Source organism: Balaenoptera borealis (genome assembly GCF_965194805.1).
Source record: "Balaenoptera borealis genome assembly, chromosome: 1".
Lineage (NCBI taxonomy): Eukaryota > Metazoa > Chordata > Mammalia > Artiodactyla > Balaenopteridae > Balaenoptera > Balaenoptera borealis.
The window spans coordinates 117343494-117366349 of NC_138860.1; the positions used below are offsets into that span (position 1 = coordinate 117343494).

At 40.0% G+C, this 22856-nt stretch overlaps 1 long non-coding RNA gene across 2 annotated transcripts in view; it reads left to right on the forward strand.

The window, feature by feature from the left end:
• The window catches only part of LOC309604790, a 170102-nt gene that overhangs the window by 39910 nt on the left and 107336 nt on the right, over positions 1 to 22856 (forward strand). Inside the window, exon 2 of one of the 2 annotated variants that reach the window (XR_014231050.1) lies at positions 82 to 147. This is a non-coding gene — a long non-coding RNA (uncharacterized lncRNA). Of the gene's footprint in view, positions 1 to 81; positions 3655 to 22856 lie in introns of those variants that run through there. The other variant, XR_014231051.1, reaches the window with a different exon arrangement.

A 22856-nucleotide genomic window follows, 5' to 3' on the forward strand; every position in this document is an offset into this window, starting at 1 on the left:
ATATAGATATAGAGATACAGAGAGTTAAGTTTATATGAGCTTCAGTAAACGCTGTCAGTAATTATCCTTTATGTCTTTCAGAATGCAAGCCCCTTAAGAGCAAAGATAGGTGTTCTGTCTTTGATGTAGAATATCAGCAATGACAAGGTATGTCCAGCCATATATCCCCAGAACCCAGTGTGTTTCTCGAAGAGAATAGGTATTCAATAAACAGTTTCTATTGTTGAAGTAGAGTTTAATATTGATTTTGAAAATAATACCTACCCTGGGCTGACTGGCTGATTGTCTTGCTTATATTTATTTATTTATGTACTTACTTATGTGTCTGGAGAGTGAGAAGAGATGTGTGAATTTGCTCTTCTGTCTTAAGGTCTCAGTTCCCACATGCTGCTCATATGGTGAACATCTTCCTCTGCAGTTGTTCCTGTGGTGTTAAGTTATAGTATGTGAATCTTATAGCACGGTTTCTAGCTACTTGTCTAACAAGCTAACTATATTATCTGAAGCTCAGCGAAAGAAACTACCTAGTCCAGTGGCAAAGAAGAAATTGGCTGAGTCGAACATACTGAGAAATGGTACCATACTTACAGTGCTTTTTGAAATTTAAGGGTTTTGATGATACACAATTTTTAAATGGCAAGAGGTAAGAGTCTATATACATTCGTGGGCTGTGGCCAATGGTTTGGCTGGATTGTTAGACCCTTGGAAGGAACATGATTGGAAAATTAGCAACAAGGAAGTTTGGGGAAGAGGTATGTGGGTAGGCTTCTCTGAATGGACAAAAAATGTGAAGATATTTTTGTCCCATGTGAATATTCACCAAAGGGTGACTTTAGTAGAAGAGAATTTTATTAACCAAGTGGATAGGATAACCCATCCTGTGAATACCAGTAAGTCTCTTTCCCCAGCCACCCCTGTCATTGCCCAAGGGACTCATGAACCAAGTGGCCATGGAGACAGTGGTTATACATGGGCTCAGCAACATAGACTTCCATTCACCAACACTGACCTGGGTTCAGCCACTGTTAAGTGCCTAGTATGCCAGCATTAGGTACCAATACAGAGTCCCTGATATGGTACCATTCTCTAGGGTTATCAGCCAGCTACCTGGTTGATGGCATTGGAACTGTTTTAATCATGGAAGAGGCAATGCTTTGTTCTTCCTGAAATGGACACTTATTCTGAGTATGGGTTTGCCTTCCCCGCACACAAAGTTTCTGCTAAAACTGCCATATGTGGATGTATAGAATGCTTTATCTACCGTCATGGTATTCCATACAGCATTGCTTCTTATCAAGGAACTAACTTCATAGTAAATGAACATGACCAGGGAATCCTAGGCAAGGTGGAAAGCATATGCAAAGACCAAGAGTGTATTCAAAAGCACAGAGACAGGAAAGGCCATGATATATTTGGTGATTGCCAAATACTAAGGCCTGTTTGTGATGTAGATGCTTATTGGGGAGTGATGGGAATTGAGGCTGACTACAAGTTTGGTAGTCAGGGGTGGGGCAGAAAGGGACATACATTCCATGCCAAGGCAAGTGGACCTTATCAATTGTTCACTGGCGATCCACTGAAAGTTCTGAAGTCAGAGGATGAAAACATCGGATTTACATTGAAAGCATTCAACTCTAGCAGAAGCAGAGATGAAATGAGACAGCAATTTCCAGGCCATAACAGCCTGAAAGTAAAAATAGCTTTGCAGGAACAGTCACAGGGCATTATTTCCCGGATTATTCACAAATGACACCCACTAATTTTTTTCTCCTAAATAGATGTGAGAGTCTTCAAAGGTGTCTCCTACAAGGTTAACCCATTTGGTTATCCTGTAATATTCACTGTTTCCTCCCTCCATGTTTAAGTGTATAGGATCTGGAGCAAGACTGCCTGGAACTAAGTTCTGCCTTCTCCACTTACTAGCCGAGTGAAAGCAGTAAAATTACGAGGACTAAATAAGTTCATGTATGTAAAGTACTTAGAATCATACCTAGCGCATAGTAAATGCTCAATAAATATTAGATATCACAGTTGAAATCCCTATTAGAAAAGTGTTTTTCATAGTATGGGTCAGAATCCATTATTGGTCCATACATTAATTTGGTAGAACAAACTATCATATTTTTTAAAATAAAAGAATATAAGATACAATCTAATAGAAAATATCCATTGAAAATAAAAAATATCAGAGTGATTTCATGGCAAGAGTTAACCTTGTTTCATGAAACTTTCTTTCATTATGTATAAATGTGTGTGCATACTCAGTTGGGATGGAAAATATATTTATAACATATATATTTATAATATATATAATATATTTATAAAATATAATATATAACAAAGGTAGATATGTTGTTTTTAATGCAATATTCATAACCCCTAGTTCTTGGAATATAGTAGGTACTCAATAAATATTGGTTAGAATCAGTGAACGGATGCATGAGAACACTGGCTTTCTGTGGTCATGTCCCCCACAGTTGTCAATGTCCAAAAGGCTGTTTTGTAGCTAATGCACAGTTAAGGGGCAAAGGCTGCTGTTCCTATGGCCACCTATGGAGATCTCCACCAAGACTACCGATGGAACTGTGGTTTCTGCAAGGACACCTCTTCCCCTGGCTGCAGAAGGTGTTGAAATCAATGTCACCAAATGCTTCCAATGTCCTGTCGAGACTGAGATGAAATTAACTTATGTTTTCCACCTACAGCCACCCAAAACTCAGACAAAATCTAAGAGGCTGGCAGGAGGACACTCTGAGTACAGATATGCTGTCATCTTCAGAATCACCTCTTTCCTCTGACATTAGCCTGTCTCTCTTAAACCAAAACTTCTTTTTTGGTTTCTATCTTCCCTGAATCTTTTTTTATTTTTCTTGAATGTTCTATATTTATCATAATAATAGAGCCTTGCTGGGCAGACTTACCTACCTGGGCCTGTCTCAGCATGCCTATATCCTATAGTGAACCCAACTGATCTCATGCCCTATCAGGGCCTATTGCAATAGTCTTTGCAAAATATGACAAGGGCCTGAACCAAGTCAATGGCAGTGTTAATTGAGAGGTAGTAACATTAACCTGGGGATTCAGGATACTAATCACCATGCATCCATTCATGGGTAGTATTCAAAATATGTAAAAATCGGTTTGGCAAGAACACTGACCAACAAAGTTGATGCCACAAACAATCTGAAGCGACTCCAAACATAAACAACACTGTAGCTGTGAGCCATTGTGCACTGGCTGAATCTCAGCTTTGACTTCTGTGATTGTTTCGGGTCATATTTTCAAAAGTTCAAGTTAAAAGAGATTTCTGAGCAATTGCATGGAGGTTAGAGGATAAGAAGGGAAGTTTGGCGGCTTCCCTGGTGGCGCAGTGGTTGAGAATCTGCCTGCCAATGCAGGGGACACGGGTTCGAGCCCTGGTCTGGGAAGATCCCACATGCCGCGGAGCAGCTAGGCCCGTGAGCCACAACTACTGAGCCTGTGCGTCTGGAGCCTGTGCTCCGCAACAAGAGAGGCCGCGATAGTGAGAGGCCCGCGCACCGCGATGAAGAGTGGCCCCCGCTTGCCGCAACTAGAGAAAGCCCTCGCACAGAAACGAAGACCCAACACAACCATAAGTAAATAAATAAATAAATAAATTCATTAAAAAAAGAAGGGAAGTTTGATTGTTAAAGTGTCCTGGCAGAGGACAGGTAGCTAATAGAATCATCAGTGATTGTGCTGCTATGGGCTGGCCTAAATGAATGGGTAGCTGTGTTTAATGGCCACAGCTTAAGAACCTCTGGAGGATACCCACCCTTGAGAACTCACCAGAAAGTAACTGCCTATATCATACAGAGAGGTTAGACTTCTGCTTTCACAATCATACAAAGCTATACAGTACACAGACATGTCATCTATTGATCTGACTTTCCTGTGGACTTAGAGAAGGCAAGACTTTTTACAATTCATGAAATTAAAACATCATTCTTAAGGTGATGATAAGCTTGCTAACTCTTCATTCTTACTTGGCCCAGAAACAACCTACAACATTTCACAGTGCTAGACCTTTCAAACTGAAAGATTATTTTTGATATGGAAAAACGTTGCATTCTTATTGCATTTGATCTTTGAAATGGTCAAATTCCTGATTATTTGAGGCTCTAAACTTTTCCTCTTTAATTCACCAACCTTGCAAGTTTTATCAGTAATACAGAGAACAAATAACTCACCTGATCAATGCCAGCATCTCCTTTAGATTTTCCTAAGTATTAAAACATAACTTTAATATTTACATTGGTTGGAGTTGTATGTTTTTCATTTTGTCTGAGTTAAACATTACCTATTTTTACCCTACCCTATTTTGTTATCACATAAAGATACAAAATTATACTTGTTTGTTGACGGAGAGAGAAAGAAAAAAAAAGTTAATGACAGAAAGCATTTTTTAGGTGTTTTGAGAGCCTAAAGAGGAAACAGGAATGTTGTTTGCAATTTTTCTGTATCTTATCTATGTCCTCCCTAATATTCTTTTCTCTAGATTCTCTAACACATTTTAAAATGTCCAGTTCCTCTTTGTTCCTCATAAAGGAGACGTGGAATGGGGATTCCAACTTCGTCAGACGTGCTCTGACAAGAACAATTCTAGCAACACAAAAAGCACAAGCCTGTTAAGGATTTCACCTTTTAAGAAATGACAGAATAATTACAGGACAACATGTCCTTCATGAGTAAAAACAACCAAACTAAAGTGCTTTCAAGGCTGGCATGGCCTACTTCTCTCCTGGCAAGCTGCATAAATCATCAAGTGTGAAGGGACTGGTTCACAGCACATGGAACACGTGTGCGTGTGTGTGCGCGCGCGTGTGCGTGAACGTGCGTGTTGGGATGCACGTGGACACATCATGGGTTAATGACCTCGGTTTCAGGTTAGTTGAAACTCTGATAATAAACCCCCAGTACATTTTACCTCCATCTCTCTTCCCCTTAATCTTTAAACCTCAGGCTGCTTTAAAGGGAAAATTTAATCCATATATATCTGCCTCATTTTCATTTAAATCGTCAAAAATGTTGTTTTAAAAGAGTTCTTTGATGTCCTACACTCCCTTGAGCCTTTTCTTAGCCTATTTTCTTAAAAACAGGGATTAACATTTTCCCGGGTTTAAAGGGGCTCTAACTCTTCCTCCCCAAATACAAGCCCCACTGCTCCCAGCCCAGGTCTCAGCTGAAAAAAAGAAAAAAGCTTTGGATTTACTGAGGGAGTGCTGGTAGAGAAAACAGCTTAACTGAGGGTCAAAAAGCATTTACAAATATGAACTCTTAATGCGGGGCCCAACATTGAGGTTAATCATTAACATTTCTGCTCTTTGGGGACCTCTTTCTACCCTGAGGATCTGCCCAGGGAAGTATTGGATCTCCCCACCCTTGACTGGTGCCTGCATTCTGGAGAATTCAGAGGCGTGGATCTTAATGCAAGCAGCTTTTTTTTGCCTGATCATCTTTTTGATAGAACTACAGATATGCCCATGTTGGAACCCGTAGTTTTTGCCTTCCAGGTGGTACTTTACTTCTTTGCTTTGCGCCTAATGTGTATCATTTCATTCTGGTTTTCACATTCAGGACAGAATTTCTTAATCGTTTTTATATACACAAAAGTAGGCATATTCCATCTTACTGTGCACAGTATTATCCAAAGAGTAATCTGTGTTTGGCTAAAACGGAAGGGTTCCCACAATGAAATCCTAATTTTAATCAATGGAGAAATCTCAGAAAATTGCTTAGAAGAAAAGCACAGTTAGAGAAAGAGAGAAAATATCATAGTCCCAGAATTCTTACTTTTTGGAAGACTTTTAAATTAAAAGAGTTATATTTCAAATATTCTTTCTTTCTGTTTGCTTACTTCTACTGAAGCTTCCCATTTCAGATTACATTCAGTTAATACCCGAGGGGCTGAATCTGTGATCGTGGCTTCTATGAATCACCCTGAAGAATTCATAGTCATCATGTATCAAGTGGCAAATCCCTTGGAAATCCGGATATAAGATTCCAGTTCTGGAAGCTCAGAATCAATGGGGTGTCTCTATATTGTTTTTGGAATGCAAAGTTGATCATGACACCCCATTTAAAATCCTTAGTGGCTGCTCATTGAATTCAGAATAAAGAATAAAATTCAGGATAGAGTCAGCCAAGCTCTGCAGGACCACACTGCGCTGAGGCTCTGCTCCATCTCCAGGTATGCGGTATCAGAGCCGTAGAGGGAGGTCCCCTCTCTTCTTCACTGACAGGTGCTTCCATATCTCTGTGCCTTTGTGGATGCTGATGCCTGTCCTAAGAATGCTCCCTACTTTTTGTGCCTGCTGGAGTGTCCCCTCATTCTTCAAGGCCTACTTCAAAAGATATCCCCTCTGCATAGCTTTCCTTAACCCCTTCAGGCAAGGTTATTATGATTTGTCTCGTTATCTCTTGGTCTTTCCCATGACAACTTAAGCCTTTGGAGGGGAGACACTGTATGGTACTAGTTGTTATATCACCAGCACCTGGCATAGTACCTGGCAGAATGATGTCCTGGGGAGAGTGATCTGCACACATCACCCACTCCCATCCAGAGCTATAAGCCTCAAACGCTGCCAAGCCACCCAAGCTGAGCTCCGGGTCCTCCAGGGCAATTCAATCAGAGCAGCCTTGCTTTCATCTGTTGACATTCTGGGCTTCCACGGTAGCATGCATTAGGCACATTTAGATGCTTTTTAAATGGATGGATGGACAGATAGATGGATGGATGGTTGGTTGATTAGGGTGCAAAATCTTAGAATTCAAGCCAGTTGAACAAATCCACAAATATTTATTAAGCACTTACATACAGTGTCTCAGTGAGATCTAAAGAGGTCTCTAAAAGGAAGTAAGTAATTCAATGACCCCTTGAAGGAGTTTGGGATTAGGTAGTGAGTCAAGATACATTACAAAATAAGTTACATTACAAGTAACATTTTAAAATACCCGGAATTCCAGAGCCAAACAACAATACAAGTCCCACAGACAACTTTTGAGGCTGAAGCAGTAGATGCAATTCTAAACTGAAGTTAGGAGGGCTAGTGGCTTTTTAAATAATGCTTTAAATAATGTACTATTTTTAACTTGCCAAGTACTTTTCCATAGATAACCTTCTCTAAAATTTACTATTGCCATGCCTTGAAAGTATTGTTATGAATGCTTTAAGGGAACATGAAGTAAAATTATTATTATTATCATCATCATTATTATTATTACAACAACAGCAATAAATAGATAAGTTAAGTGACGAGCCCAGGTTTTCATAGCTAGAGAGCAGCAGAGCCAAGAAAGAGGAATTCACTTCTGTCTACCAGAGGCAGGTCCAGGTTTCATGGGGGCTAAAGCATATACAGTTGGGGTAGGGGAGTTTCCTGAAAACAAGAAAACATTATTAGAAATAGACAATTAGAAGGTATTTATTTAGAATGAGAAAGAAATCACAACATAATTTTTTTTTCACAACATAATTTTTTTTATTAATTGCTTGACATACGTTGATGATGCTTTTCTTCCCTATACTTTTTTGGCCCTGTACTTTGTTCAGATTTCCAGCCCTGGTATTAGGCCTGTATTCATCTGTCAGGATCAAAGTTATGGTAACCAGTTAGCTTAGCATAGTTTGAAACTAAGCCACTAAGACTGGAATAAGAATTGGCCTCCACTTAAGCTGTGTGCAAGTTCAGAACACCCTGCAATATTCACTTATGACCTCACCTATTCCCTCCCTTAAGTGCAGTCAGGTATGAGCACATTTTAAAACTGAAAAAAGTTTTTGTTTGAAGAGTCATTAAATGGTCCTTGAGATAATCAGAAAGTCTGCAGTGCTGGGGTGATGGGGGAGGGGTCATCTTTTTCAGATCCGCCTCACTCCTCAATTAATGTTAACCAAAACAGTTTCTCCTTACTATCAGTTACCATGTTATGTCCAGCTCTAAACAAGTCCATGGCATGCAGACAGCACATCAACCATATCCGGTGAGAGAATGAATGAAAGAATCGTAAAACAATGTTTCCTATTAAGGAATATCATCCAGAGTGGTTATGCTGAAGCACCCATTCCTGTGGTCCAGAGAGACAATATTGAGGAGGATTCCCTAATAGAGAGCTGCTGGGAAGAGGTCCCCCACCATTCCTTAAGAAGTAGGACAGTTAATACAGAGGACAGAAGCAGCGGGGAGGTAACGGGGTCAGTCAGTAAAAGAGCAGGTGTTTCTGGGACTTCTACGCAATTCTCTTAGCTGTACCCTAGAAAAATTCTTCTTTTCATAGCATAGGAAAATGAGTCTTTGCTAAGTGGCCAGATATTGTTTTGATTTCACTGTAAATTTTTTGTTGCTCTTATAATAGGAACTGCTCTGGTTGGCTTTCTGTGCCCCCATTTTACTTTCCAGCTTTCATACCTGTTTGTCAATTGATGGCATTTTTTCATTAGCCCTGAAGAGTTGGTAATGTCGCTAACAGTCCTGTATATATATCCACAAAAGAAAAAGGCATTTTGTAAGGCTAGGAGACAGAGGAGCTCTCTCTTTTTTCACCGCTGGTACTTACTGCAGTTACGCACTTTGGATGCTTAGCGTCAGCCCAGGTCTCTTGGTTAGTGTTTGCACGTGTACGGCATCTCCTGCTGACTTGGGTAATCACCTCCCACATGTAAACAGATTGGTTCTAATGCCTGTATAACTCGTTGAGTTTTTGGTCTTACATCTATCTTTTCTTCCAGCCACGTCACTGCAGCTCTTCTGGGGCTCAGGACGAGGAACACCACTTTATGCCCCACATTCTTCTCTTTCCATAGAGTCCAGTTACGAATCCTGCTCCATACCAAGACTTTTTAATCTTGGTTACCCTCTTGTGCACTTTTTAATTCTTCTCCAGTATATATTTCCTGTAATATGATATTTGTGTGGGAGCCTAACTCTGGGGTTGATATGCACTGACCTTTGGTGTTCAAATCATTTGTGAAATCTGCTGCCTGGCCTTTTCACTTTCAGTTTTCCATCATTACTTCCTTCCGTTATTTTGCTTCATTCACATCTGTGTTTGCTTATTGTGCACCCAAATATGTCAGATATTTCAATGGCAAAAAAATACAGACACACTGTCATCTTCTTTTCTGAGTTATCATAGGGTATGATCCCTAAACAGACTTCAGCATACTCTGCAGAAGATGGTTATAAAAATAGAACAATCCCATCTTGCCACTAGGTTCTTCATGACCTTTATTTTCCCTTAGATTCCATATATGGGATAGGGAGGGTGGGAGGGAGGGAGATGCAAGAGGGAAGAGATATGGGAACATATGTATATGTATAACTGATTCACTTTGTTATAAAGCAGAAACTAACACACCATTGTAAAGCAATTATACTCCAATAAAGATATTTAAAAAAAAAAATAGAACAATCAAATATGGTAGAAACTCAATGAACTTCTTAATGAACTAGACTGGCCTGAACCCAAGGAGAGAAAAGGCATTATTAAAATCTTTTTTTGACATTTTCCATGCAGTGCTCTTATCATTTATCCCCCTGATCTTTGCTGGACAATGTGTACTAGCCCTTCAGGTTTCAGATACTAAAGCACTTTGCAGAGCTTTGAAACACTCTTCAAACTTTATAGTTATTGGTCTGTATCTATCTCTCCTCCAAAAAATTATGGATGCCACAAGGAGGACAAGGAGTTTATCTGCTTGTTTACTGTTGTACCCCAGTTCTAGAAAGATAGTAGTCCCTCAATGCATATTTGCTGGAGGTATAATGAATGAATCTCACCTTATTCTTTTCAGTGGTCATTAATCTTCAATATGGACCTTTAATGTTTTACATATGTTTTATTCTAGCATGTTTTCTTGTTTCTTCATTCTTAAACTTGTAGTGCTTTCTGACCTTCACTTCAATCTTGTCTTGTCTTTTATGTTCTTTTCCTTTTGTGTTGGCTTTCAACTTCAGAGGCATCATAACGTATTTTCCTCCCACTACTGTCTGCCTCTCTATGGCTTTCGAACAGCTTGCTTTCCACAGTGAAGTGGATCTGGGTCTTTTGGGGCCTGGAATAGAATTAGGGGTGCCACCTTGAGACAAATAATGTAATATTATAAGCAGACTCCTGGGGATGGAGAGTTCGCCTCTGCCCACTGAACACCTTTCTGTCTGTTTCCCATAGAAGTGGCAGATGATGTTGTCTATTGAAGACACAGAATAATTCTGAAAGCAAAACAAATTTAATTTAAAAATAAGTTAACAGAATAAGGAGATAAAAGTGGTGCATAGGTCAAAGGGATTGTGATGAGAGTTAAGCAGAAGTAGGAATGAAAGGATAAATTTGAGAGTCGGAAATTTGTAAGCTAACATCACTGTGGCTCATGAAAATCAATTATAGCATAGTGGGTAACAGCTTTTGATTTATAAAGGCTTGGATTTCATGCACTAGCTGTGTGACCTCAGGTAAATTAAACAACCTCTCTGTGCCACTGTTTATTTGTAAAATACTTACCACACAGGGTCTCTGTAATGTTTAAATTGGAGGATGCATGATAAAGTATTTTGTGCAGTGCTCAATAAATAGCAGTTAGATATGGTTTGTTCGAACCATAAGAAAAGCCTTTGTTTAGGAATTGCAAAAGGAAAGAGAAAAGCAGGAGGGAAAAAAGCAGTATTGACTAAACCAGCTTCCAGTTTCCTTGGCACTATTCTACCTTCCACATTATCCAGCCACCACTATCAGCCAGGAAGCATGAAACCCGTAGAATGTCTAGCTCTTGAAGGCCCCATTTCAATGAATAAAGTGAAATGCTTGCATTCAGAAGCTGACTATTGTCCCTGGTCAGTTCAAATGAGTCACAGCAGATCAGCTGGAAATGAAACATTGACAACACAAAACATGTCTTTCTCAAAACAGTATCACCAAAATGATGAGGGTTCATATTGCCCAGGCCATGATGAGTTTGCTTTGGGGGTCTTTCACTATTGGACACTTGGTTATTGATGATCTGACCGGAAAGCTCAAGGAAAAGCCCTGGTTTGTTTTTGTGGTTCCTCTGGGGGAGAATGGAGAAGCTGGAGAGGCCCATTTTTCTAAGGCAGTTTGCCTCCAAGCTACAGACTATATCATGATGGTAAAATGATAAACACTGATGGTTCCCACCCCACATTTGCCTCTATATTCATGAAGCAGAATGCATTCTATGTAGCAAATCCAGCGCCTTTGTTTATGATTTCTTTGTGCAACTTGAAACAGGGATCTGAACAAATAATCTTCCCCTAATGTTTAATGTTTAGGCAAGGCTCTTGTTTTTTGCTTTTAGACATGTTCAAAATGTTCAAAAGGCCTGCTAAACACTACTTCTTGTCCTTGAAATACAATATGTTGAACTCTACTATTACACCTTCATCTGCTCCCCATGTAATCTCATAGTGTGGAGTAATTTAAAAGAAATATTGTTCCTCTGTGGCTTTCTTGTTCTAACTTAAGACCAAATTCTGGGCTATTGTAAAGTTTTAAAAAAACTACCTCAAAAATCTGAATACTTAGCTGTATTCACCACAAAGATTTTGTAACATTTTTTTCAAGTACTAAACCCTAGGTAGCCCATCCCATCCATTTCTGTAAACACTGGCTCCACAATTCAAAGGTTATTTTAAATGGCCAAGATGAAGCATGATTACATGAAGTATTTCTCCCTATTTTGCTCAAACCCTGGAGGCTGGTTTGTTCTGGTTCGGCTCTGGAAAATCAGTTTCAAGGAGATCGGAGCAGGCATGGAAGTCTTCCAGGTAAAGATCTCACCCACACATGGACAGTGTGTGCTCAGGCTGGTCCAGAATTCTCTGACCTCTCACGAGCAGTTTGGTATTGAATTTCCGATGTCGTCCTGGGATACACTAGGTATGTTATGCTTTGGTTTGTAGTAAGCCTAGATATTATAGGACTTCTACATATTGGAGTGGAATTTCTGAGCCTATTCTAGGCCTACTCTAGAACTAAACTCATTTTATAACATGGCAGTTTATGGCAATAGACCAATAATAATTCATCTCCTTATTTATTGTTACCATCACTTCAGGAGGAGGGATTTCTTGCATCTTTCATTTAATGTTCCCATTTTTTTGCCTCTTCCATTTGTATTATCCTCTATGAATCTTAAATTACAGCACGTCTTCAACATGTTTCTGTCATCAATGTGTATCTGCTTTTAATACATAACATAGAAAATTATATAGAGCTGTGGATGTCACTTATCTGATAATCAAAGAGTGAAAGGGATAAAAGGAAGTGTAGCTTGGCCAGACATGACACAGGATGAAGCCTCGTTAGGTTGTTCTTGTTTTTTGAGGGTGGGAGTCCTTTTTCAGCAGGGTAGGAGAAGCTGTCTTTAACATGCGTGGCCAGCCACTAAGGCAAAGCATGATGGATGCCATTTAAATGGAGACTGTATCTCTGCAACCGCCAGTAAACTTTTTTTTGGAAAGAAGTGTTCATCGAGGACTTAGCATCAACTTTGTATGTAAATGTGTACTAAAAATAAACCATGCATTATGGATGATAGGTACATGGGTCTGTCTCAAGGATTTTGCAGACTAGTTGGAAAGCAAGCCCCTTACCTATAAAACATTCCATCCAAATGTCCATTTTCACTTCCAACCAATGTGTTGTGCTGGGTTTTTTTCCCTACAAGAGCCTCCAGACTAGCTGTCGGGGTGACAGACACTCTGCCTTATCACTAGCTCCATGTAGACCAACATATGGAAAAGTAAAAAAAGGATCTGCAGCCCAAACAATGTGCTTCTGTTGCTTGTTTCAGAATGCTCTGTTGGGCTGGTGCTCTAGCTGTCCCACTGATAATGTTTTCTGGTCCTAAAAATGATGAAACCAAACATAAGTTAGAAAAGTATCCAAGAAGAACAAAGGAAAATGTGGAAAATATCTGTTGTCTCAAATGATATGTTTTCACTTGATTTCATTGAAAATGTTTGCAGATCTACAATATTTGAAATGTATGGCTCTCCGTTGAAAAATTTAACTTTCGATATCAGTACGTTCCCCAGTAAAGAACTATAGGGGTATCAGTGGGTGACAAGTTAACACAAAGTGACTGTTTTTGAGAATGTACTCCCAGCATTTTCAATGTTTGGCACATAGAGTCGCTTCTATGTTTTTCCTCTCTTTCTGCATGTTTGGCCTCTGCCTCTGCATTCAGTACGTAGATCAGTCCTTCCATGTAGCCTTGGACCCAAACTAGGAACCCCTAGTTCTGAGCTGAAAAGATGTTCTCCATCCCAATGTTTGGCTCTCCATCCTGAGGTTTGGGCCATGTCCTATGTGTTTGGCAGAGGACAGGCTCCACTCACAGACAGTTCCTCAGAAAGGTATAGAGGTTGACTGCCCTCATGAACATTTTAATTTGATTCTTTAAGATTCCATCCTGTAAGTGCAGCTCACTGTCTGCGGTCTGCATTGCACTTTTTTGAGCACTGTTTAGGTAAGTGGAGACTCTTTGTCTGGCAAAGAAATTCTGACCCCATCCTTTACCCCATTAGCTGAAAACATTGGCACAGGCAAGAGAGGCTCTGAGCACAGATGAGCAGCTTTTGAGAAATCCAAGGGGGGCCAAGATGACAGCCTCTGACATGGGCAGGCATGGCAGAAGAGTATTAATTATCCATAACTACAAGCATTTCCATGCACACACTTTCCACCTGCCAGGCCTAACTCTATGACACTCTGACTTTCCCCACTGTGGGAATCTCTAAAAGGTAGCATCCTTAAGAACATTGAGTACTTGCAATGTGAGAACATTATGAGAGGTGCTGGACACCAAAAGGAGAAAAGACAGATCTCCCAGGCTCTAGAGACTCACAGTCTAGGGGAGAAAGAATTGAACCAAAAAGCCAAGATACAAAGAACACTGTGTTTAGTACCATTTCAATGATGAAAATAATATGCATCACGCGATTTTAGAAAAAGAAGTAGTACTTTGGTCTGGGAATGTGGCTCTACACAGATGTGGATGTCTTGGAATAGGCCATTAAGTTCCTGAGGACAAGGACTGTGGTCCAATGCAATGGACCCTGGTGGAGTGAGATTTCAATAAGCTAAAAACAATGAAGTTTTTAAGTAGTGGATTGCATGCCAGTTGGAGTTGCATGCACTTTCTCACAGAAGTAAGAAACTAGAATATAGAGGCAATCAGCCCTGTCTCTAAGTGTGTTGAGTCATGTAGATGAAGCTGCTATGGCCCTTGTTTGCACAGGAAAGCCTTGATAGATAAGAAAAAACACTGAGACTGCAGGCTCCTGCTTTGAACTGTGCAGATGTGAGATGTGCAAAGAATGTTACAAGCCCCCTGCTTTGACACAGATAAGAGAAACATAGAGAAGATAGAGCCCTGGGTCGGAAGGCTGAGAGCCTCGAGAAAAGGCAATGCCCATGCATTTCAACCAGTGAAGGCTTCCAGCAACCAGAATGTGAGAGAGTCGGGGAGAGGAAGGATTCCAGTTAGAACTGTAGTTTCAGACAAAGGAGAGGGATACATACTGGCATAGGAAAAAAACAGGAACCCTGAGAATCAACTGGTCTTCTAGAAGAATCCTTTTTGCCTGGAGACCTCATATCCACAAAGAGAATGTAAACTATGAACTTTCCAAACCACTTTCTATATCTCCAGCTGTTTGCATTCTGGCTGCAGCCTAATAAACTCGTAAGCCATGGTGCCTGATTGACCTGTGGGTTCTTAATAAAATTTGATTGCATTGAAATTGAGTTGCTAATCCCCCAGAAATTGACCCAGGGTTGACTCCACTCCTTCAGATTGTATAAAAGAATTCAGGGTCCCCAGAATCACACACATTTCCAGGTGAACCCAGGGGCCAGGGCATGTTGGTGTTTTGTGTCAGTTTGGGGAAGACATTCTAGGAGATATAAATTCTTCAAGCATTAAGTTTGTCTTGTTCTATCCCAAGCACGATAGCGGAGTCTTCAGTAAATTTTTAACTTGTCATTAAAAATGCCTTTCATATCAGAATTTTCAAAAGCACTGATAGCTGAACAAAAAGAAAAGGCAAGCGTAAGAATTATAAAAATAAGCAATCATTCATTTTGAATACAAAAGGAAAATGCACCTCTTTCAGGGTGTTTCAAAAAATAGAAAAGTGCACTTTTGGCTGATAGATTGCTATTAAGGACACCTCTAAACTATCAGCCATAAGAGGATTGCTTTGCCACTCTTTTTGTAAAGAAGGAAAATGAATGAAGTTGGAAAATGTAAAACCTACAATGTGTTTTCAATTGTAGATCATGGCACTTTCATCCCGAAATTTGGGGAAGATAACTTTTAATTACAGTAATAAGAACCACATGGGCAATGATTGATGTGAACCTGATGTGTGCTATTCCTTTATTAATCTTTTTAATTAGAGGCAAAAGAATGTTTTATCTGACGGGAAGGAGATGAGCTGGGCCATGATGTTCTGCTGCACTTTAGGATGGAGAACCTGATTGCTCACCGAGGGTCCCTGTTAACCTGGGGCAGGAGGTGAGGGACCCAAAGCTGAGATCACTTGTTTCCATCTGGGAACAGCTTTGCTTGTACCTCTTGCTGCAAATCATCTGCATGAACAGCCTTTTATTTTTTTCCTTTCTTTCTATTGGATTGGTTTTCTTGGCATTGTTAAAACTGGTGAGTTAGGGAGAGAATTTAAATTGTTGCCACACCAGTGTTGGGAGTTCCCATCTGCCGTGAAAGTGAGGGTGCGGAATTGCAATGGCGGACGTCAGGGCATCTGGAAAGGGAGCCTGGCTCCGAAAAGAGTGTGTCAGGAAGTGGACTGAGGCCACAGAAACAAAAATAATGAAGTTAACACTAATTGGGATTGCTGGCTGATGACAGAATTGACAAAATAGAAAAGCAGGGTTGGGAAGAATAAGAAAGCTAAGTAAATGATCAACAGTTACAAAACATGATATAACACCCACTCGAACTTGAAAGGCTGATACAAGTTAGTTCTTTGGGCCCTATGGTGTAGAATAATATATTCAGTCAATAGATTTTTATTGAAGTCTCACTATGCATCAAACTATGCCAGGCCCCGGGGATGCTATTATTGGGAAGATAACCCGGAAGAGTCATAATCTCGTGAATAATATAGGTACATATGTAAATATGGAGACACAATAAATTATCTAATTACCTAGTGGTGGGGAAGTCAGGGTAAAGCTGGACAAGGTAAGTGGCCCATGAGCTGACTGTTGAAGAATAGGAATTTTCTGGGTGTGTATGGAGAAAAGTTGTTTTGGTAGAAAGAATAGCCTCTCAAAGCTATGGAGCTATGAAACAGCATTTCCTATTCAGAAAACTACACGAAGTTGGGTGTGGGTCTGGATTGGGTGAATGGTGCACAGTGAGGCTTGAGAGGCAGGTGGAAGCCAAGTTAAAAAGGGACTTCATCCTTTGTGTGATGGGAATCCACCAATGGAGCTTATATTAGAAGGCATTAGAATGTGGAAGATAAGAGCACAAGCTATAGCGTCAGAGAGACTCTGGATAATAGAGTCACCCTTTACTAGGTGCCCAGATTGTGGCAGCAGGAATGACACAGGCCTGCGTCTGAATCCTCCTAACTCCACTTACCATGCACTCCCAGCCTCTGTGTTCTTGTCCCTAAAGAGGGAATGATACCTCCCTTCAGAGCTTAACTGAAGAGACAATGATGAGGTATGTAAATGGGTCTGGCAGGTAGTAAATGCTCAGTAAATGTGACTTTCGGTTGCTTAACTCCTCAACAGAGATTTGTTGCAGAGAACTTCAATTTTTGAAGTGCATGCTATTTTTTCATAAGTCAGGGTGCTAGCCCCACTCAGGGAAAAATTGACAGAGGTTCAATTCTAGATTTTCTAATGAGCTTAAGCAGTTCCCAAACAGCTAAGTCTTTCATAGCCGACGTATCACAGGTACTGCATTCAAAATAGGTCGGCCCGATAAATACTTAAAAGAGAAGGAAGGCCTGGGGAGAAGAGTGAATTGTTAGGAGATGTACTGAGGGGAGAGCGTTCATAAAAGACTTTGGATGATGACAACATCTATTCAAATAGACCCCATCCTGCTTCTTCTCCTTCAAACCTAGTTTGGAACCATCTAGATAAGCCTTTCTTTATGCAGGACATGTATGTGGTACAAGGTGAAGGGTAGGAAGAAGAGCAGGGCACAGTGGGTTTGCTGAGACTGAAGACAAGGTCAGGCCAGAGCAGAGGAAGGCTGAGCAACACTGAGGAAGGAGTAAAATGGCTCACGTGTGGCGTGGAAGAATTCAACGTGGAGGGACAACCTTCCACCCGCCTTCCCCAGAGAAAGGAGGGCAAGACCAGAGCTAGGGACCGGAAGATGGCTTTTTGGCCATATCAGCGCACATGTTTCCTGATAGTGTTTCTCTAGCCTTCTCATTCTCCAACGCTGATGTGTTTTACTTGTTTTATGATCCAGTTCGTGTTCTTGGACTTTGATCAGATGGGACACAGAGCTCAAACAGATAAATTTTGGCTTTTCTTTTTCAAAAAATTAAAGAGCTTTTAAGTCAGTGCTCCTGAACATGACCCGCCCTTGGGTCATTTTGCATTTGGCATGCTGTTCTGTGTATGCGTGTGGGAGAGGACCCACCGAGGGTGTGTTCCAATCCCTTCAAATACATTATCGTCCACAGCAGACATTAAATTTTCTTGGCTTTCTTCATGTACCAAATGACCTGGAGGAGTCAAACTGTGGGGCTCTGGAAGAGAAAGGAAATGCAGGAAGAGCAAAAACAGCATAGGTTGCCCTTAGGGAAAGGGACCTATCATTAAATAATCTTTTTCCAGATAGCACATGATCAGTTTCTTCATAGGCCACTACTGTCTTTAGTGGGATTTGTTGTCAACACACCCCCGAGAGCCAGCAGGTCTCCCTAATTTTTCTTTTTTTTTTTTTTTGAGGGGACAAACAGGTGTTGGATTGCTGAATTAAAAAGCACAGAATAAGGGCTTGGTCCCAGGTTGTGTGCTGTCTCCCAGGGGTATCGGCAATGTCATTCACCAAGAGTGCTTGTTATAAAAACAGTGAAATTATACACTAAGTGACATTCATGATAGCAGCTGCTGGCTAACTTGTGCCCTACTCTACTCCCTTATCAATGCTCTTGACAACCCCTTCTTGTGCTTCTTAATCGAGCAAACCAACCTCTGTCTCTACGCACACACATGTTACTTGCTGGCTCTTGGAGGTATGTTAACATGCCCATTGGAGTAGTGAAGATTCTGAGATGACATGCAATAAAAACTTGATTTAACCCAGCATTTCATGTTAAACTGAGTAAGCTCTGACTTTGTGGGACCTAGGATGGGAATTGCTGATTAAGTATTCTGATAATCTGATTCTTCATGCTTGAGTAAGAAAGACTGGTGGAAGAGATGCTTTTGGAGTATCTGAAGGGTTTTTGACACCTAAACCACACCGTGTTGGATGCCATCTACTCATTCAATGGTCAGGCCTGTCCTCACGGTTTACCCATGACAGCTGTGTGCATGACAAGTACATATGCATTTGTCAGTTGCTGCCCTCTTCATCTTGCATTTTTACTTCTGCATTTTCTCCACATCTTGCTTCCTCCAACTCTTCATCAGATGTTGAATATTTTCTTATTTGTCTGAGATTTAAGCTTTAACTCTAGACCATTTAGGTTCTTTTGAGTTGTAGCCAGCAGAGAACTGCTCCAAAACTAGCTTCATCTCTTAAAGATTACTGACTTGATGGAAAGTTGGAAGCCTAAAGGGAACTGTAGAAAATGTTTTGACTTGTATTTTTCCAACTATCTTAGTTCTGCCAACTGAAGATCAGTGGGAAGAAAGATAAAAGCAAATCCCTGGTTAATTTAATCCCAGCCAATGTATCTATCCCAGGGTCTCATTAATTAATAAATCATGTTATTCAACAAACTTACTGAGCACTTACTATAGACTAAGTAACATCCAGGAAGTTAAGGATAGGAAACTTGGTAAGGTACAGTCCCTAGTTGATCAATAGATGTTGGTTGAGAGTTTTGGATCTACATTTTTAACAATCAGGGAATTCTGACTTCGGTGGTCTGAAGACTAAATTTCATGAAAGGCTGGTCAGCAATGGTTCAATATTCTAAAACCTAAATTTATTTTTAAAGTAGATGCAATTAGAGAATGTTAAATGCCCTTTAATTCTGATGTCTAGTCCTGTCTGCAACATAGATCTTGAGTCCAATCAGTAAAGATTTTGGTAAACAGAGCATATGTTGACAGTATCTCAATTGATATTAATGACCCCAACTGAATCATCTGTTAGTGATAAGAATTGTCCAGCTTAACCTCCTGGTGTCACAGATCTCTTCCTCTATATGTTACCCATAAATATCCGTTGGTTTTCCAAAATTTTTTTAAATGGTGCTAACCCAAATGTTAAGGGGAGCAGAGAGAAGGGTGATGCTCTCATTTGCCTTAAATGCCTCAACATTAGTTATAAAGCAGAAACTAACACACCATTGTAAAGCAATTATACTCCAATAAAGATGGTAAAAAAAAAAAAAATTAGTGAAGGCAGAGCAGATTTGAGCAGTTTATATAACTCTCTTTGTTCATGAAAAGAAGCAGCTCTCTCCATTCATTTTTGGCATTGGTTTCTAATGTTCTTTCCTCTTGCCTGTAATTAGAGCATTGATTTAAGTCCTAACAAAGTACTTAAAAAGGTACAGGACACTCTGGACCTACGGAGGGAAAACAGAAGGCTCTGCTCTTCTAAACTAGTGTCTCTTGGACTGGACATAGAGAACCCCAGGTCAGGGTTGTGAACATGCCCCAAGCAAAACAGCGTCTGCATTTTGGACGCTGGAACAGCTATTTGATGAGGGCATCAGTTCAACCCAATAACCTGCTCAGATCAAGATATAATAGTGGTAGTGTGTTCGTGGGGTATTGTATTCTAAGTGTTACCGTAGAACTCTATAATCACTTAAGTATGTATGATTAAGCAAGAGAGCTTTGACATTTGAGAACCTAACACTTAAGATTATGGCTTTTTATAAGCAAATGACCCAAAGAGTCAGGCCTCTAATTTATGGAGCTGATATTCAGCCTGAACCCATCAGTTTATCTTGACTCGTTGTTCACGGCTGACATCTATTCTGATTGGCTGGATGTTCATTCTGATCAGTTGCTAAACATTTACTGGTCTTTACAAATTTTTGTTATCATCCCTGTGATTTGTAGTTTTGTGAAAATGTGCTCTTGACTCCCACTTATTGTGAGTCAATGGACCCAGCTGGATCACTCTCATCAGGTCTGAAGGGGGCTTTTATGGTTTTCAAATAGACTTCACAGAACAATATGTTTTATTGATGTCCACAAAAATAAGGATATTCAAAGTTCTAAGATATATTTATCACGATCGTGAAGAATCTGTGAAATTGCAGGCAGGTCAAATCAGGCAAACACAAGCTGTTTACATATTTTTAAACCTAAGTACTCTATCGTTATTTTCAATGTTCTCCCATCAGACTTAGGTTTATGAAGAGATTCTGTTGACCCTCCATTTATTTAAAAATTGTGATTTCAACAACCTACTGGACTAGCACTGGGGATACAGTGAAGAAGACAGACACAGTCACTGCTCTCATAGAGTTTACATTCTGATTGAATCACAATATGTACCTACATTTATAACACATTTCTATCATGCCCCCAAAGTGTCACGTGACTACCACTGTAGTCACTGCTGATACTTTACTTCTCTCACCACTCTTGTTTACCAGACCCCTTACTATTTTTCTCACCCTCTCAGAAACACTTTAGTCTATTTGTATGCTTCTCTGGATTGATCAAGCAATTACTATGTTACAGGCATTATTTTAAGCATTTTATATCTGTTATTTAATATAACCTACCCAAGAGCACTGTGAGAGGGGTACTGATACCAAACCCATTTTGCAGATTAGTAAGCTTAGTTTCATAGAACTTAAATAACTTGTTCAAGGATACAAAATTCACAGTGATAAAGCCTGAATTCAAATTCAAGCAGTCTTACTCCAGAGCCAGTGAAGACATAATGATTATTCAAATTGAGTACACAGTGAGTAAATCAATTTTAAATATTAAGGAACTGAACTTAGTGTATGCTATGTGGTTTCCCTTGTTTAACCGCTGAGAGTCTGGGTGAAAGTCACTGACTATCCTAGTTAAAAGGGATCTTAGAACTCTCAGAGAGGAAGCAAGAAATAGTTCTTTCAGCATATCTCTGACTGAGGATCATTCAACTTGAGGCCAACAATGGGATGTATATTGTATAAGGTTCTCCAGAGAAACAGAACCAATAGGATATATATATATATATATATATATATACACACACACACGCACACATATACATACATATATATATAGACATATATATGTATTATTTGAGGAGATGTATTATGGGCATTGGCTTACATAATTATGGAGGTTGAGAAGTCGCACAATTTTCTGTCTGCAAGCTTGAGAACCAGGAAAACTGGTGATGTAATTCAGCACGAAGTTGGAAGGCCTGAGAATCCAGGGCCAATTATATAAATTCCAGTTTGAGTCTGAAAACTCAAGAACCAGGAGGCCAGTGTCAAGGGCAGGAGAAGATGGCTGAAGCAGACAGAACGAATTCACCTTGCTCTGTCATTTTGTTCCATTCAGTCCCTCACAGGATTGGGTGATGCTCCCCTGGCCTGGTGAGTGTGATCTTATCTCAGTCTGCTGATCCAGTGCTAATCTCTTCCAGACACACCCTCACAGACACACCAAGAAATAATGTTTTACCAGCTATCTGGGTATCCCTTAGTCCAGTCAAGTCATCTCATAAAATTAGCCATCATAGGGTGCTTGTCACTTCATGAGCCAAACCATTTTACTCATAGAAATTTCACTTTGAAGACTGTTTTTTCTCCTGAGGCACTGATATATTCCTTTTAGTAACTTTCATTCATTGGGCTATTTCTCTCTTCTAGACTGATCCAGAATATGTCTGCTCTACTAGGCCCTCTTTCATGTCTCCAGCTCTGAATTTCCTCTTTTATCGTCCATTTTTCAGAGATGTCATGGATACCTATGGCCATATTTGTCTCACGGATGTGATTTACTACACTGACACAACATTGGTCTTCACAGAAGTGTTTTTCTCTTTAATTACAATGTAGCTAATTTTTAAAAGTTGGGAGATTTTTATGTAAAATGGTGGATCCCCATCTTTCCTTAATAATGATACTCTATCAATCGCGTTCCAAGTAACCACTATTCCATGAGACACGGAGTCTCCTCTATTCAGATCCCTCTCAATGACTCAGCATCCTGCTTGTGCTTTTATTTTTCTTAAGAAAAGAGGTAATATTTCTTGGACCCATTTTGCTATTAAAGGATAGGTGGAGAAAGAAGTACTGAAGTCTGCATTTTTAAGAAAAATAGGAACAAGAATAATTCTTTAAGGAGGTGAAAACTGTCCATTATACCTGGCCTGCTTTGTTCACATTTATTACTCGCTTGTCTCCTAGAAGGCTTTTCAGTTCATGATCTGGGCTTTCATTTTTTTTTTTTTTTTTTCCTATAAGATGTTTGCTAAGCTTCTTACCATTGTTCTCACCCTCTCAAAAACACTGTAGTCTGAGTGCTTCTCCAGATGTATTTCAACCAGCGTGGAAAGCGTGGGTCTTTGACCTAGAATGACAGTTTGTGCCTTCAACGTCTACTTGCACTTCCTCTGCTTTTCCCCACCATAATCTTTTTTATCTACTTACTACATGTTAAAGTTAAGACAAAGA